The 19,315-nt window shown below is 37.7% G+C and overlaps 1 protein-coding gene and 1 non-coding gene across 4 annotated transcripts in view; one reads left to right on the forward strand and one right to left on the reverse strand.

Annotated features, from left to right (window-relative positions):
- TAFA2 (TAFA chemokine like family member 2) overlaps positions 1-19,315 on the reverse strand; it is a 495,541-nt gene that overhangs the window by 415,817 nt on the left and 60,409 nt on the right. The window lies entirely within an intron of this gene.
- LOC123592316 lies at positions 185-336 on the forward strand. The gene has a single exon (XR_006709705.1). It is a non-coding gene; the product is annotated as a small nucleolar RNA SNORA62/SNORA6 family (small nucleolar RNA).

Raw genomic sequence — 19,315 nt, forward strand, 5'->3', positions numbered from 1 at the left:
GATGGTCCTACAGAGTATTAGGCTAAGTGAAAGAAGTCAGAGAAGACAAATACCATATGATTTCACTTACATGTGGAATCTAATAAAAACCCACCAGAAACTGGTGGTTGCCAGATGGGAAGCAGGTAGGGAAGAGCCGAAATAGGCGGAAGCTATTAAGAGGTATAAACTTCCAGTTATAAAATAAACAAGTCATTAGAGTTCGGAGTTGAGGCCCTGGCTGGCCAATGAACTCACAAGTGTAGGGAGTATGCTACATTAGGGGCAAGTCTTTCGCTAACACCACAAGGGTCCCGGCTTAATGACTGGAGTTTGATAGTAATTCTTGCTGCAAGCATAAAAAAATAAAATAAATTAAGTCATGGAATTGCAAAGTACGGCATAGGAAATATAGTCAAAAATATTTTAATAACATTGTTTGGTGACGGATGGTAACTACACTTATGGTGAGCATTGTATAAAATACAGGATTGTCAAATCACTATGTTGTATACCATAAACTCAGAAACCACTGTATGTCAACCCTACTTCCATAAAATGTTTTACTTAAAAATAGGACTACCATATGATCTAGCAATCCCATTTCTGCATATTTATCCAAAGAAAATGAAAACACTAACTTGAAAAGATATATGCACCCCCATGTTCACTGTAACATTATAAACAAGCTCAAAGATACAGAGAACAGATTGGTGACTGCCAGATGTGGAGGGTGGCAGATGGGAGAAACGGGTGAACTATTTTTGGTTTTTGTTTTTAGTTAAAATAATCTGATTTTTTTTAAAGCTGCAAGAAGAAGTTTTCTAAGGGGCTTCTAGGAAACTTTTGTTCTGAAAAGAAAAAGAGAAAAAAGAGAAAAAAGAGGAAAGAAAGACACAAAAAGAAAAGGTCCCCCTCCCTCCTCTCCTGCCTCCCTGTTTGTGGCAGTGATGTGAGGATATGATGTCTGGGACCATTTTTTAAACATAAATTGACAAGCTCAAGGATGAAACATTGATGTGATGAAGAAGGCCAAAGTAGAGTTGGGGTGGGGGGAAGCGGGGGGAAGAGCCAGGATTCTTTATGACCTCACAGATGCTGCCCCAACTCTGCCTATTCTTGGCAAAGGAATCATTAAATATTTTGCTGAATGGCTTGGGCCATTTCAACCAAGCACTTGCAGCCCAGAATGAACCTTACTGATTGTGTTGGCCAAGGATGGGATTTATACCTAGGCTTCTGTGATGCTGAAAACTGTTCCCTTGGTTTTCTGGGGGCAGGGACAGGGGGTAGCAGGGTAGGGATAGGGGGAGAAGACTGCTCCCAGGGGCCTTCTGCTGAGGACCACCTTGCCAACCCTAGACTGCTGACACCTATTAGGTTTTGAGAAAAAAAATCCTATCTTGTCTAAGTCATTTGTCTCCATTTCTGCAACATCATCTATTTCCTGCCTTAAAGCCACCTGTGTTGTCAAACAAGCACAATAAGGTATCAGTTTTTGGAATGTGACACAATACCACTAAAGTTCATCTTTTACAAAAACGGGAACCTATTCTTGGGACTTCAAATGTGTGCTACGTGACTTCCCTAAACTTCTCTTTGAGGGACTGAGGAGTACCTCAAAAGAGATAGGTAGCCATCCCCTAGAGCAGCTAACACTAGGGCGCAAGAGGCCCAGATGACCACATTTAGAGATGACACACCTAAAGCATGAAGCAAGATCTTGTCGGCAGAGAAAACACAGTCTTCCAAATATGAGTCCACAACCAATTGCACAGTGACAGAAGCTTCTAATTATTGGTGTTCTTTAAGCTGTTATCCTGTGCTCAAATACAAACGGCATGCCTAGACTCTAGAGTCAGTAGCGACAGAGATTTCTTTATTGAAGTGGCTAATTCTTCCAAACAATTAAGGGGGGAGCCTACAGCCCTTGGTAAAAAATGACAGGGATGTGGGGATAATGGCATTTGCAAATTTAATATCATAAAAATATTTCCTCTAATTCGGGGTCCTTGCTGCTTTTTCATGTCCACTGTGAGACATAAGTTATAAGCTTTATTGTTGTACTCCAATGCCTAGAACAGGGTCTGGCAAAGAGCAGACAGTCTCTGGAACAATCACAGTCACAGAAAAGGATGTTGCTGGGGCGCCTGGGTGGCTCAGTCGGTTAAGCAGCCGACTTCAGCTCAGGTCATGATCTCTCGGTCCGTGAGTTCGAGCCCCACGTCGGGCTCTGTGCTGACAGCTCGGAGCCTGGAGCCTGTTTCAGATTCTGTGTCGCCCTCTCTCTGACCCTCCCCTGTTCATGCTCTGTCTCTCCCTGTCTCAAAAATTAATTAAAAAAAAAAGTTTAAAAAATTAAAAAAAAAAAGAAAAGGATGTTGCTATGGGTTGAGCTGTGTTCCCCCAAAATCCGTATGTTCAAATCCCGACTTCCAATACCTTGCAAGTTAACCACATTTGGAGATAACTTCTTTGAAGTGGTGATGAAGTTTAACTGTGGCTGATAAGGTGGGGTCCTACTCTAATATGACAGGTGTCCTTATAAGAAAAAGAGATGCCTATGACCAGAGAAGAAGACCATATGAGGATATAGCAAGAAGGTTGGTCATCAAGCCAAGGAGAGAGGCTTCGAAACCAAACCTCCCAACATCTTGATCTTGGACTTCTGACCTCCAGAACTGTGGGAAAAGATTTATTCCCATTGTTTATGCAACCAGTATATGGTATTTTGCTATGGTAGCTCTAGCAGCTAATATAGATGGGAATATATATGTTTCACTACAAAATAGTATTGCCAAATTCTAAAAACTGCCCATTATTTTTGTAAGCTGAAATTCCTTTCCCTTTTATTGATTAGTTCTTGTGTTTTGGATGTGGTATACACTACATGATATTTGTATTGTATTTTTATTTACAATAATTCACAATAGATTTAATTTTGCTATTCTAAGATGCTTCCAATTTTGTTTTCTAAATATAACCAAATGTGAATTATAGGAAGTGTATTTTTAGGAAAGCAGACATTTAGATCTCAAGTTCCACATACTGACCCAGCAAATTCAATCCAGGTCCCCGTATCTTTTTTTTTTATTATTACCACAAAGCCTGATGTGAGGCTCAAACCCACGAACTGTGAGATCATGATCTAGCCGAGATCAAGAGCCAGACACTTAATGGATTGAGCCACCCAGGTGCCCCCCGCCCCACATCTATGTTTAGGTTGATGATTTAATGCTTACCATTCAAGTGTCTAATCTCACTGAGATTAGTAAAATGATACACTAAAATATGGTTAAATACTAAATTTCCGTAATATTCATATATTTGGGGTACTATTTCCTTTTTTTCTCTTTGTACCTCTGGTGCACAAAGTTGCATTACTCAATTACTCATAATCTCTGGCTTATAACATATTCTTATTATTCATAATTGTATGACCCACTTTTATTCATTTATTTAGCCATTTTTCATAATATAAGTAGGAACCATGAATCTCCTCACCTGAAAGAAACAACAATACTCTAATCATAGCCCATGTTCAGCTATGTGGTCACCTTATATGACATCCCTTTCGATTCCTGAGACAATAACCATACTGCATTCCATATTCATAATTCCCTTGACATCCTTGTTATACAGAACTACTACGTCTCCCAGTATTTAAGAGATATTTTAGTTGTTAACTTTATAAAAACAGTATGTTGTAAATGATTTTTTAGAACTTGAGTTTTTTAACTATTATATTGCTAAGATTCATTCATATTTATAAACGCTGTACTTCATTCAACTGCTGTATATTATATTATGAATATACATCACAATTTATTTATCTACTCTCTTACTGATATGCACTTGGATTATTTCCAGGTTATACCCTAAATAGCACTGACATGAACATCCTTGTACGTGTTTTCTGTTATACATATAAACAAGTTTCACTTGATACCTAGTAGTGGAATTTCTGGAATAAAGGATATGTGAGTCTGCAATTTTTTCTAAAATGTCAGTATTTTCCAAAATGATTGCACCAATTAGCTCCCTGACGAGCAATGAACATCTACCAGATCTATATTCTCTCCAACAATTGATATTATTAGGCTTTTAAATTTTTTTCCAAAAGAAGCGTATAAAATAATATTGTATAATTGTCTCTATTTGCATTTCCATCATTACTAAGGGATATGAGGTGATGTAATGAACATCTCTTCACATGTTTGTTAGTCATAAGAGTTTCTCTTCTATGAAATACCTATTAAGATCTTTTGCCCATGAGGCTCCTGGGTGGTTCAGTCGGTTGAGCATCTGACTCTTGACTTCAGCTCAGGTCATGGTCTCACAAACATGAGATAAAGCCTTATGTCCAGCTCTGTGTTGGGTGCAGAGCATGGTTAAGATTCTCTCTTTCAACCCCTCCACCCATCTCCCACATGCAAGCATATCTCCCAAAAATTTTTTTTAAAAAAAGATCTTTGCCCATTTTTCTAATTCATTTGTAGGAGATGTTTCTGTGCTCTTGACGCCATTCTTTAGACAGTTGTGTATATTGTGAATAACTCCCCTTAGTTTGTTATAGGACTTTCAATTTAATGATCTCTTGAACTCAGGTTTCTACTCTTAATATAGTAAAAGTTACGTTTTTTTATAATCAACATGTTATATGCATTATTTAAGCAATATTTTCCTACCGCTAGGTCTAAAACACATTCACCTACATTTTCTACTAAATATTTAAAGATTTGTTTTTGGTATTGAAATCTTCATCTGAAGTTGATCTTTTTATATAGTGTGGGATAAGTATCTAATTTCATTTTTCTTGACCCTTAATGAAATTTTCAGGTTTTGATGTCCAGTTTTAGAAAACTATTACACAATTCTAAAATAAGCTATCCCAATATTCTGATATTACTTACATAATACTTTCCTAAATGAAAGAAAATCTTGCATGGTAGAAATATACGTTGCTAATTCCTTCATATACACTAAAATGATAGCAAAAAAAGAGAAACAGGAAGGTGATTTTCCTAACAACTAAGCATTCCCATTCCCTTCCTTAAGACATAGTTATAAATCTATCATGACTAACTGAAACACACATATAAACATACACAAACCACACACAGAAAGCCACAGCAATGTGGAAAAGGCAAAAACACTCATAGCTTCACATAACAGCTTCCATTTCCACTTTTGCATTCATACTATGATTTGTTTTACAGTCGTTTTATATTAGTTATTTTTAAATCTGCTCTAAAATTCAATTGAGTAAACCTGCTCTATGTATAAAATTAATTCACAAATAAAGAAATGGCATACTAAATAGTAAATCAATTGCCAAATATCAACTATCTCAGAGGAGCTCTTGTTTCTCCATTTCTCCACCAATTTACTCCATAAAAGTAAAAGGGTTTAACTTTTAATCCATTTAACAAACATCTATGATGAGCAAAGCAATGCACTAGAGAGTAAAAACAACACAAATTTGCTCTATGATATAATCAGGGAGCCATAAATAAATTTAAAATGGGACCAATTATGACAAGTTATATAATAGAAATGCCCACAAATGTTGATTGAGTTCAATTATGTTTGTATTTACTAAGCACCTAAGGATATGTCATTGTACGTTTCAACAATCTCATTGAATAGGCATTTTTTAAAATTTCCTTTTCAAGAAGCTACTTCATAATTTCATGATGTTGGAAATTCAGAATAGAAGTAATCAACAGGAGTGTAATTTGTTAGGCAAAATCTATTGGCAGGCACGTCTCGGACCATAAGATAAACACTGGCACAGAAGATGATAAATGTTACCAACATCTGATAAAGGCTTTTCTCCAAGCCCAAGAGAGAAGACAAAGAACTGAAGAATAAAGTCTTCAAACTCTCACCTCCTACAGTGTTTATAGTCAGACAGTTACAGGCAACTCAGTTACTTGGCTTTAGGTTTCCACCTGATCCAAGCACCGGACAAGTTCTACATAAAATTATTAGGCTTTTTAATGCCTACTCCAGGTCCTCTATTTTCCAGTCTTCCCTATCTTGACCTTTGCTACACTCCCACTGCTTTTATTCAAAACCTCTACCAGAGCATCCCATCCGGGACTTCCAGTCGCAATGGACTTACCATGATTTCTGTGACCTATCCAAGTGGAAATCTAATTCCGCCCTCTACTTCTCCTACCTCAAGGTTTTGTTTGGTATCACATCCCCTTTGGGCATGTTCCATGGCAATCCCAGCCTAATCTCACAAATTATTTACATAGATATGAGAAATTTGTCGAGGCTCCATCATTCCCTAGGGAATGAAGATAATCGTGAAGCTCTCAATTCAGGTTTCACACACATCTAAAGAAAACCCTCTGCACTTGTAGTCCAAGGACTTGATCAAGTCCAAAGTCCACAGTAATTCATATGTAAGATTGAGTCAGTCATTTAACTCTCCTGAGACTAGGTCAATTTATTACATGGAAGAAACAATGAATTCACCTGAATGCTGTAGGAAATTACATGAAGAAAGCACTTGTAAACTATAAAGTGATCTAAACTATAAGTGATGTTCCTTTCATGGCAATGATAAACCACCAGGAGAGATATTTAATTAGCCTTCCCCCAAGACATCCTGTAGTGATGCTTACTTCTCCTATACTAGGAATAAGACTGCCAAAAATTTTGTAGTAGGGGAGAGGTTTCATTTTTAAAATCATGCCTTCATTTAATCATTGACCCATTCATTTAAAAAAAAAAAGAAAAGTGAAGGCCAGGCACTGGAGATAGAACAGTGACCAAGGTACACAATTCCTGCTCTCATGGAGTTTATATTCTGTGCGTGGTTCAAAGCAACTGCAAAGTGTGGAGACATTGCAGGCACAAAGGGGACCACCAAATTCCCAGGTGAGGACACTTACTGAAATGAGTGTCATCTTTGTTTTTCATTGAAACAAGGGAGGCGATGCTGATATACATCCACCAAGCAGCCTGCAAAACCAGCGTAATCTTGAACCACATGATGTGCTCCTTGATTCTCAACCAGCAAAAGACAAAGTAGTCTAAGTAAGACCCATAAATTTCTTAACAGAAAGTCTAATGAAATAGTTCTGCACTTGAGAAAGGACATTTGCTTTCTGTACCAGTAACACATTAATTCTTTGATAATAACAGCAAATACTCAGGGATCACTAGACTCTAGGTACTGTTTTAAGCAGATGACATTCTATCCCATTTAACCATTACAACGTGATGCCGTGGGCACTATTATTACCATGCCATTTTATAGAAGAAAGGGAAATAAGGCATAGAAAGGTTAAGAAATTTATCCTAGGTCACACATCTCTTTTTATTCAAATCCAGGCTGTCTGATTACACAGTCTAATCTATACCCACCATGTTATAGATTCCTCTCATTAGAGCTACTGATGATTATAATATACAAAGGGCAAAGAACCCATGTTTAATGTAACCTGTCACTCCAGAACTCATTCATAAGAGACTGGATACCTCCAAGAACACCATTCCCTCAGGCTTGATGTGAATGGCACCCCATAGGAGTACACAATATACAAACAACATCACCTCACACAATGAACCTGTATCTCCATCATAAACCATTCTTTCTCAAGTTGCTTCTCTACCAAAGAAGGCCCAGTACCCTCTTTTCTTTCCAGGCACAAAGTCAGTTATCATTCAGGCCTGGCCATATCCTCCCTGAAGCCTTTCTGGGCTCTTCCACCTACCTCAAAGATCTTTTGATCTCTTCTACACACACTTACTTTATGTTCAGTTTACTTTATGTACACTTTGAACTACTGCTTAACATTTGGTTATGTAATGTTTTGCAGTTTACCGAACATGTATTTACTCAGCTACATGTAAGTCTGTTGAGAACAGAAAAAGGTTTTGATTCCCTCTCCTGGTTGCACGGCACCCCCTCATGCCCACAGACACACACCTTCCATACCTCATATTGTACTAAAAGTTCAATAAATGCTGTTTGGATAGTTGGCAGACTAATTGATTAATCTATTGAATAAATATTCAGCTAAACTTAAACAGCCTCCATGATTTTCTGTACTCAGACATGGATACACACACAATGTGTGGATCAGTGAGCTGATGAAATGAAGAAGGAAGTAAATAAAGCGTTCATTGGGAAATTACCCTAAATATAAAAATCACAAGAAATGGGAATGTATTAGGATTCAATCTAAAAAGTTTTAAGGGGAGAACCGGCTAATTGAAAAAGAAAAAGAAGGAGTTTTATACATTTAGCATTAAAGTAGCTTCTCAGGATCTGAAAATCAAATGCTTTAGTCCATCAAGTTTGCCATTTTCCTGCTGGAGATGTAATACATCAACCACATTTCACGTACATCTTAAAATTCACTTGACTTGCACCTTCTATTTTATTTCTTTCTTCTACTCTCTACCCACAGGCCCACACACACGCACACATGTACTCTGTATCCTAACCCCCTTGCCTTAAAAAAAAAAAAAAAAAAAAAATCACCATCTGACTATGAATTACCAGTTCTGAGTCATCAAAACCGCACCAGAGAAAGTTTTGTTCATTACCTTGGGCTCCCTCTGCTGGGTCTGCAGGAGTAAAACATACAATTATGTAGAATTGGAGGTTATGGAACTCCATTCCCCCACAGAATTTCTCCTGTTTTACCTAAAATTAAATTCACTATCTAACAAAACACAATCACTTGAAAACAGAAGAGATTTAGGACCTGGATAAACTAGTAACGATATATCAAGACAAGTGGCTTTTAAGAAACTACTACACAAATCAGGGTTCCTTGTCCGTGTTTATCTTCATTGGTACTAGAATGGTGGAATTCAGCAGGGGAGCTCAGATATTAAAGAGACAGGGATATAAAACTGTACCGAAGAAAACAATCACAAGAAAAAAGATCTGGACTACACATGTGTTTGTCAGAAGCAAATGCAGATGAAGAGGACAAAGGCCAATTTAAAGCCTCTCAGTAAGGTTTCTAAGAAAGAAAAGACAGCATTGGCCAGGCAGTATCCCTAAAGCACTACAGATCAAAGCTGTTGTTAACATTACTGAAATATAGTAGCAAATCCGATAGTAAAGAATATATTGAGCCTACGGTCACACCGCCTCCCCCAAACATCCTAAAATCACAAAGTACATTTGCATTTACTAAAGATAATAGCAGGGCGCCTGGGTGGCTCAGTCGGTTGAGCATCCGACTTCGGCTCAGGTCATGATCTCACTCACAGTCTGTGAGTTCGAGCCCTGCGTTGGGCTCTGTGCTGACAGCTCAGAGCCTGGAGCCTGTTTCGGATTCTGTGTCTCCCTCTCTCTGACCCTCCCCCATTCATGCTCTGTCTCTGTCTCAAAAAAATAAAGGTTAAAAAAAATTTTTTTAAATAAATAAAGATAATAGGAATGTAATTTATGCATCAAAATGGAAATGGTAGATATTGATTTCTGTCAGAAGGAAGTATTATTTCTCATTTAATTGATTTGGTGCTAATTATAAAAGAGAGTGGTTAAGTTGTACTAAAACAAACCATCATACCAGGAAAAAGAATGAAACTAGACCTGAGATCTCTAAAACTCTGGAAAATATGGTCTATAATATTTTTTTCCCTTTAGACTGATTTTCTGCAATGAAGATCTTAAACCAGTCCCAGGGTGATATTATAAAATCATCAAGTACTCAGAGAATTGTATACTCCACAGCCTTGAAATCTAGGACCTGAGCTTTTCTCTACAGAGTCCAGCACGGATCCTGGCATAACCTCAGGTTACTAAAGACCTTTGCCAGTAGCTCTTCTGATGTTGCCAGTCTAGCTCCTGTCTCCACTGTCCTATCATGAGCTGCCATAAAGGGTTAACCAAGACTCCAGCCCATGAGTAGCTACAAAATATGAGACGCCCAGTGCAAAATGAAAATGCAGGGCCCCTTTTTCAAAAAGTATTAAGAACTTCAAGACAGTGATAGCAGAGCAGGAAGTCAACCAAGGAAACCCTTCTAGGCACAGCCTGTAAATATGGAATCCTATGCAACTGACTACAGGGGTCACAAGCCCATGAAGCTGGCCTTGCTGGAGCCCTAGGTTAGTTTAAGGTTAGCAACAACAGTGTCTTCATGGATCCTTCATCCCCAACATCAGACAAAGATGCCAACCTCATCTTATCATCCTCAAAGCATGACCTTTGCAAGAGAGACATCCTTGCTAAAACAAACACGGTTCAGTTTATTTCCCCAAATGCATGCTGTAACCTGTTAATAGGGCATTTTTTTTTATTCTGTCTAGGTTTGGTTTGGGAAACAGAGCATCTGTTAAGAGAACCTAATTCATGCACATCTCTTTTTTTCCTTTCTTGTGAGGGGCTGTTCAATTTAAGTGCTTAAAAGCACAACCTCCAGGGTCAAACCACCAGGGTTCAAATCCCACCTTCACCACTGACCATCCATGCAAGTTTGAACAAGTCACAATACTTTGCTGAATCTGTTTCCACTAGCAACCAACATTAGAACTGCTTCATTGGGTTGCTTACCAGGATATAGTGAGGCATAATTTATAAAGAGTTTAACTCAATGCTTGGCACACAATAGTGATGGACTCGGCATTATCATTACATAATACTTTTTTTTTTTTTTTTCAATGTTTATTTATTTTTGGGACAGAGAGAGACAGAGCATGAACAGGGGAGGGGCAGAGAGAGAGGGAGACACAGAATCGGAAACAGGCTCCAGGCTCTGAGCCATCAGCCCAGAGCCTGACGCGGGGCTCGAACTCACGGACCGCGAGATCGTGACCTGGCTGAAGTCGGACGCTTAACCGACTGCGCCACCCAGGCGCCCCATAATTACTTTTAAATGTATTGGAATACGGGTCATAGAAACCCAGCTGGTTGTCTACGAGCCACCTGGGATTTAAATTTCAGTTGTTCACAGTGTGGTTTAAAGGACTGTCTTAAATAAAACTTTTGTTATAGCCCCAAGTTCTCCAGATTTTTAAAGGTCATTATTTATTCATTTACTTCATAAACATATATTAATTCTCTAATCTGTCATAAGCACTATGCTGGATATTAGGGATATAAAGATTGACACGATTAAATCTCTGCTTTAAATGGACTCACTAACCAGACGTGTAAATGGATAATTTTAATGTAATGTGCCAAGCACAACAATTGCTGGAAGAAAACTCTCCAAGAATGGCTCTTATTTCTACACTTTCTGCAAAGGCATTAACCAATATTTTGTTTCAGACTAGCTGCTCTAGAATGTTTGCATACCACACACCCTTGGAAGACACAGTGTCTCCCTCTCCAGGGCAAAGGGCAGATTTGTTTTCAGAACAGAATAATTAAGATAATGTGTCCTTCCAGGGTAAAGTTTGGGCAGATTTTCTAGCCACCGCCTTTAAAGGACTGGGGTTTCCCCCATGGGGGAGGGGAAGGAAAAAAAAAAAAAGAGGTTAGAGTGGGAGAGAGCCAAAGCATAAGAGACTCTTAAAAACTGAGAACAAACTGAGGGTTGATGGGGGGTGGGAGGGAGGGGAGGGTGGGTGATGGGTATTGAGGAGGGCACCTTTTGGGATGAGCACTGGGTGTTGTATGGAAACCAATTTGACAATAAATTTCATATATTAAAAAAAAAAAGAAAAAAGAAAAAAAATAAAATAAAATAAAAATAAAAATAAATAAATAAATAAAAAATAAAGGACTGGGGTTTCCAAAGTTTCCTCAATTGTGCCACAAATCCACTGTGTGTGTGTAGAAGGGGATACTCCATGCAGAGGAAACAGAGGTATGGGACACCATCATATGGATGCATAACTATAAACAACACAGTCGTGTCGACAGGTATGAGATACAAAGTGGGGAAAATGAGGCCGGGAAGCAATGCAATGGCGGAATCTTAGGGAACTTCGTGTGCCAACTGTAAACTTATTTCATAATGACTTTAGGTAATGACCTGTATAGCTGTTGAAAAGTTATGCATTTTTAAATCAATTTTTTAATACAGCAACATTTTTCCCAATAATCCGCTAAATAAATACACTGTAAGACATGATATACTGAAGTTACGGTTTTAGGGAGACACACTCACCAACTTACTTGACTTACTAGTTTTTAGTCAAAGTATCTTAGGGAATTCATTTAAACATTTTTTTAAATGCTTATTTATTTTTGACACCGAGAGAGAGACAGAGCATGAGTGGGGGAGGGGGCAGAGAGAGAGAGGGAGACACAGAATCAGAAGCAGGCTCCAGGCTCTGAGCTGTCAGCACAGAGCCCGATGCAGGGCTCCAACTCACAGACTGCGAGATCATGACCTGAGCTGAAGTCCAACGCTCAACCAACTGAGCCACCCAGGCACCCCAGGGAAGTCATTTTAATTAAGTACCACATTTGGATGAACCCAAAACATTTTTTGAAAGAGAGAGAGAGAGAAAATACAGGTGTGCGTGCACACATCGTTTGTATTACATGTATTCTTGTGTTTAACTTTTATTTTGTCCTGAAGGTGTTTTCCTGTGTGATCACTTATAAAGTGAAGCTTGAGTGCAGGATAATCTTAAGCCCAAAAAAGGGCCACGAATTGGTAAAGGAAAAAAAAAAAAAGAATTGGTTAAAAAAAGAAAGGGGATCGTGTTTTCCAAAGAGGGTTTCCACTGTACTCTATTTCTAACATTTACTACCTGCTCCCAACAATCTTCTTCCTCCTTTCACAAGTAAAATAAACCTTCATTCCATGTAGATTCTATTTATTTACTTTTAAATTGTTCTTTATTGTTTACATAAACCTGCTTTTAGTGTTGAATTGCTATCTTTTTCTACCTGTGAAACCTGTTTAGTTATCTTGAGGTGGAATTAACTATAATTTTTAATTTGGGGTTAAAATTACTGGATTTTTCTTTCTTACTTTTAGTTTTTCATTTAGCAACAGGTTTTGCAAAAAATGAATTAAAAGTCATTAAATGAGAAGTGTGTTTGATTTTCTTGGTAGGCTCTGAGGGGACACTGATAATCTTAAGTAGAAGAGCATAGCATGGCTGTTGTGACCCATTGATCCCAAATCAGAACACCAGGTAAAAATCTGGCTTTGCCACATACTAGATATGTCACTTATAGAAAGTTCTTCTTGTACCTAAGACTTATCATCTATACGATAAAGATAAGAATAGTTCTGATATTATACTGTTGTGAAAACCTGAAGGATTTACTATACGCTGAATACTTACAAGAACACCAAAGTACAGAGTAAGCATTCCATTAAATGTTATCTGCTAATATCAAACTGGAAGACATATTACAATTTATATGGCACCACAAAAGACCTCGAATACCCAAAGCAATCTTGAAAGAGAAGAACAAAACTGGAGGCCTCACAATCCTAGATTTCAAGATATACTACACAACTGTAGGAAACAAAACGCTATGGTACTGGCACAGAAAACAGACACATAGATGAATGGAAAAGAATAGAAAGTCTACAAGTAAACCCACAATTATATGGTCAATTACTCCCCGACAACGGAGGCAAGAATATGCAATGAGGAAAAAACAGTGTCTTCAACAAATGGTATTGGGAAAACTGGACAGCTACATGCAAAAGAATGAAACTTTCTTACACCATACACAAAAAATAAACTCAAAACAGAATAGAGACCTAAATGTGAGACCGGAAACCATAAAACTCCTAAAAGAAAACACAGGCAGTAATTTCTCTGACATCAGCCATAACAACATCATTCTAGATAGGTCTCCTGAGGCGAGGGAAACAAAAGCAAATAAACCTTTGGGACTACAAGATAAAAAGCTTCTGCATAGCAAAGGAAATAGTCAACAAAACTAAAAGACAACCTACTGAATGGGAGAAGACATGTGCAAATGACACGTCCAATAAAGGGTTAGTATGCAAAATATATAAAGAACTTACACAACTCAACACCAAAAAACCCCAATAATCCAATTAAATTGGGCAGAAGCAAGGGTGCCTGGGTGCCTCAGTCAGTTAAGCGTCTGATTTTGACTTAGGTCACGGTCTTGCGGTTTGGAGTTCAAGCCCCACATAGGGCTCTCTGCTATCAGCACAGAGCCCATTTGGGATCTTCTATCCCCTTCTCTCTCTGCCCCTCCCCTGCTTGCATGCTTGCTCTCTCTCTCTCAAAAATGAATAAGCATTTTTTAATGGGTATAAGTCATGAACAGACATTCCTCCATAGAAGACATACAGATAGCCAACAAACACATGAAAAGATGTTCAACATCATTCATCATCAGGAAAATGAAAATCAAAACCACAATTAGGTATTACCTCACAGCTGTCAAAATGGCTAAGATCAAAAGCACAATAAACAACAGTGTTGCTGAGGACGTGGAGAAAAAGAAACCCTCGTATACTGTTGGGAAAGCAAACTGGTACAGACACTGTGGAAAACAGTATGGAGGTTGTTCAAAAAATTAAAAATGGAATTACCATATGATCCAGTAACTCCACTACTGAATATTTACCCAACAAATACAAAAACACTAACTCAAAAAGATATATGCACCCCTATGTTTATTGCACAATTATTAAAATAACCAAATTATGAAAACAGCCCAAGTGTCTGCCAATTGATGAATGGATAAAGAAGATGAGGTATATATCTACAATGGAATATTATTCAGCCATAAAAAAGAATAAAATCTTGCCATTCACAACAACATGGATGGAGTTAAAAAGTAGAACACTAAGTGAAATAAGTCAAAGACAAATACCATATGATTTCATTCATGTATGGAATTTAAGAAACAAAATTTTTTTGTAAACAGACTTTTAACACAGAGAACAAACTGATGGTTACAGGAGGGGAGGTGGGTGGGGTAAGATAGGTGAGGGGGTTTAAGAATACACGTATCATGATGAACACTGGCTAATGTATGGAATTGCTGAATCACTATACTGTATGCTGAAACTAATAAAACACTGTATGTTAACTATACTGGCATTAAAAAAATATTATCTGTTAATATTATATTATTCACTTCATACTTATGGTTTCTGTAGATCAGTATGACTGCTGTGGACAACAACTTTGAAGGTATCAAGACTGACATGAGTGAAATCCACTGGAGCTACACTGAAGAACAGAAAAAATACAGGGTGCCTGGGTGGCTCAGTCGGTTGAGCGTCTGACTTCAGCTCAGGTCATGATCTCACGGTTCATGGGTTCGAGCCTTGCATCAGGCTCTGTGCTGACAGCTCAGAGCCTGGAGCCTGCTTCAGATTCTGTGTGTCTCTCTCTCTGCCCCTCCCCTGCTCGCTTTCTCTCTCTCTCTCTCTCTCTCTCTCTCTCTCTCTCTCTCTCTCTCTGTCTCTCAAAACTAAATAAACTTTTTTTAATTAAAAAAAAGAACAGAAAAAATGCACGGGGATTAAGAAGCACAAGGATGTTGGAAAACAATGCATTCTATTTTAGACATGTTGAGATTAAGTTGCCTGCATCACTTCTGTCTTCTCTCTCTCTCTCAGCAGTGTGTTCAGGTCAATTTTATCACACTAAGACAAAACAAAAAACATTTAAAAGTTGAATTAGGACTTGTTTTGAAATAGAAACTGCAGAATATATAGGCTCAAGAATTTTCATTGTTTATTCAATGTTAATCTATTCAGAGAAAAGGCCCTGAAAGCCACAGGCTTGTTATGAAGTGTGATGAAATCAATGCACGGAGTTTGTGCTTAGAGAACTCATTTCCTTGGAAACTCAGAGTCTGTGAAACAGACATAAATTATGCTTGGGTGTACCCTGCCTTTCCCAAGGCTAATTATTCAATGTAGTGGAGAGTTAAAAGTATCCAACATAAAGGGTTAAGAGTAATCAAAGCCAGGTTAAAAAAGAAAAAAAAAAAAAAAGAGGTCAACACAGGTATAAGTGACAAATTGCTCCTTTCATGCTTTATCATCTTTTACCACTTATGACACATTACTATTCACATAACTCTATCTCCTCAGTGCTCCTATCCCACTCAACATTCTCAACACCCGTTTCTCCAACTTTCTCTTCCCTGGCCAAGTACCTCCTCCTGCTCGTCTCAGGAAGGCAGGGACTATTCCTGATTCATGTTTCTGTCCCTTCTTGACAGAATGGCATAGTACATATCAGGTGTTTAATGTGTGCTTAGTGAAAAGGAATAATTGCATAAACCCACTTAAGGATGGTAAGTATTTAATGAACTCATATTCAGAGTGGTTCAGGGGATAAGATTAGGGTCACAAAATAGGCTGCTTCTATTATTGAAGTCTTGATAGCTGTAAGTATCATACATTATATCTGAATCCATGTGTGTACGAAGCTACTATAGACATAAAATTAATTTCAGTTTCATGCTTTAAACTTTTATTATTTTCCAAATAATTCAGTAAACGACATCATGAAAAGTTCTATTTACCACGTTAGATCCAGAATGTGAATGAGACAGTCCTCAATAAATATTTAATTGAGTGACTAATAAATAAACAGATTCCTTTGTTTTTCTACCCAGAAACACATAGTTTTCATTTCCATTTTCTTGAATTGTGCAGAGAAATAAACTTTATCCTACAGTAGGAGGAAAATTTTTCTTTCTTATTTTCCCTCAGTATGCTCAAAATAAAAGCATGGGACATTCTAACAACAGCTGTGTTGACATAAGTATTCCTCCAAGGCCACATCACCTATTATTTTTAAAGTACATTTAAGAACAAATTAACAGGAGTGCCTGGTTGGCTCAGGTGGTTAAGCGTCCGATTTTGGCTCAGGTAATGATCTCACGGTTCATGAGTTCGAGCCCCACATCGGGCTCTGCGCTGACAGCTCAAAGCCTGGAGCCTGCTTCGGATTCTGTGTCTCCCTCTCTCTCTGCCCCTCCCCTGCTCACACTCTGTCTTCTCTGTCTCTCAAAAATAAATAAAACATTTTTTTAAAAATTTAAAAACACACTAACAAAGTTAAGTTATATTTCACTTCTGCTATAATGTGAAATGTAAATAATCCTCCCTATAAGGAAGAAGTTGCAATTCCAACTAACTATTATGACACTAGAATTAATTGAGCCTCTTCAAATAATTGTGCCACAGCATAACATCCTTATCCATCTAGCAACTGGGAAGCCTCATAAACTCTTGACACTTCACCAATACAGGAGTAAAGACACAGAAGCACTGTAGACACCAAACTATCATCTAAATCATCGAAAATACTTGCTGCCATCTTGTACTATAGCTCAATTTTGCTGAATATAATTTGATAAAAAGTGCTCATCTGCAGAGCAGTGTTTCTCAAACTCAAAGCTACCAACATCTTGGACCACATCATTCTTTGTCGTGAGGATAGTTTTTCTGCCTGGATGTTTAGCAGCATCCCTGGACTTTACCCACTCAGTGATAGTTGGTGCTTCTTCCTCTCGCCACCCTGACAATCAGAAAGGTCTCCAGACATTGTCAAATGTCACCTAAGGAGCAAAATTGCCCCCAGTTGAGAACCACTGCTATAGAAGATGTAGTATTTGTAACAACCCTTAGAGATCCAAAGTACATAATAATCCATTTCTCAGTCATCCTGGATAAATGAGTAGTCTCTATGTTATGCATTAGTAACATTTCATTAACCAGCATATTAAGCCAACCATAAACCCCATTTCTTTGTTACAACAGATGATAAACATAAATCCAAGGTATTTATTCATTATTCAATTCAAATACTCTAGGAACTTAACCTTCTTACATTTTAGCAGCTATTTTCAACCATAAACTGGAACAGAGTTCTGATAAATTGCCTCCACTATCCCAAGTAAAAGTTGGGGAGGGAGAGAGTTGAGGGACTTTACAACCATAGTTGTAGCCTTGTACGTAATGTCTCCTCAGCTTTTTCTTTTACTCCTTATAATCAAGAGTTTGCAACAGCTATCAGGAGGCCTTCAGAATTTTTCCTGCTGTTGCTGAAACTCACACAAAGGAAAAAAATTATCTTAGCTCAAAATTAAAGTGGCTGAAATGAAATACACAATTCAAAGGAATAAGGAATATATGAATATATAAACTAATAGTATAAATCCAGTAAGACCGGTTCATGACGTGTTTATTGGCTAACCCATTCCCCAGGATGTACTGTTGCAAGAAAATGAATTAAAGTTAGAATTCTTTATTATTTAAACTTAGAAAGTGATCATTTACATGTATTCTTCATTTTGCTTCATCTGACATTTCCTGAGCACCCACTAAGGGGCAGGAACTGTGCTAGGGACATTCACAGCTAAATAAAAACATTTAAAAACACTTCTGCACATAAATGTATGACATGCTCCACATAACGGTCTTCTTTGTAAGTAGCAACTGAAATCTACTGACCCATATTTGGTATGTTTTAATTGTTCAGACTTTCAAACACAATATGTTTCTTTGAGAAGGAGATACCTATTTTATAGGCAAGGTCAACAAGAGGAAAGAGAGGGGAGAGAAAATTACATGTTTGGTAACATTTTATTAAACTGCAAAAACCATTTTCTGAACAAGAAAATGACAATCATGTCAGCAGTTAGCAAACTGAAAACCTGACAAGTGATAAGCACCAATAAATCGCTTAACAAAATGTTAGCTACTGATTACAATGTTGATGTAAAACCAAAAAAGCCAGCTGACATAAAATAATACGTTAAAACTGAAAACCTCACTAAGGGACAATGCTGTATGGTTCATGGGCTTTGTGAAAAAGTGTCACATACAAAACAATGCAAAAACATATACTGCAGTTCACTGGAGAAGCTAGAAATTTGGGGTACAAAAGCAAAAGGTCAGAGCCATTCTCTGCTAAGTAATTACAAAATAAATAGATCAACTACTACCCCTGAAACTGTAAAGACTCTGTGGATCGCATCCACACACAAGGAGAAAGAAAAAAGTGGTAACATTTGCACTTTCTCTATGCACTTAAGATTATCCAAGAGCAAGTAGTTAAGTCCTGCATATTTACAAGTGGTTTGGTATATAAAAAAATTATTTTATAGGAACTTAGAAAGTCCTAGAAGTGAAAAGCTTTAGAAGTATGACCTAGGAGCACTCCATAAATCCCTCTTTAAAATTCACATGACTCTCAGTTGTGCCCCTCGAACACCCTAGAGGGCTATATGTGCACTGCACCAAATATGTATGACCAAAGGAATAGGCATACCTTTTTGGTTTGTAATTTAATTCAAGGCAGCACAGAAGATCTTCACTTCGGTGTGAATTTTATAGCAGTAGAAAAAAAAATCTAAACTCCCACTATCTAAAATGGCGATTTTCAAATGTTTGTTTTTAAACCCTGTTTAAAAGGAACCAGATAT

The sequence above is a fragment of the Leopardus geoffroyi genome, chromosome B4, assembly GCF_018350155.1.
Source record: "Leopardus geoffroyi isolate Oge1 chromosome B4, O.geoffroyi_Oge1_pat1.0, whole genome shotgun sequence".
Classification (NCBI taxonomy): Eukaryota; Metazoa; Chordata; class Mammalia; order Carnivora; family Felidae; genus Leopardus; species Leopardus geoffroyi.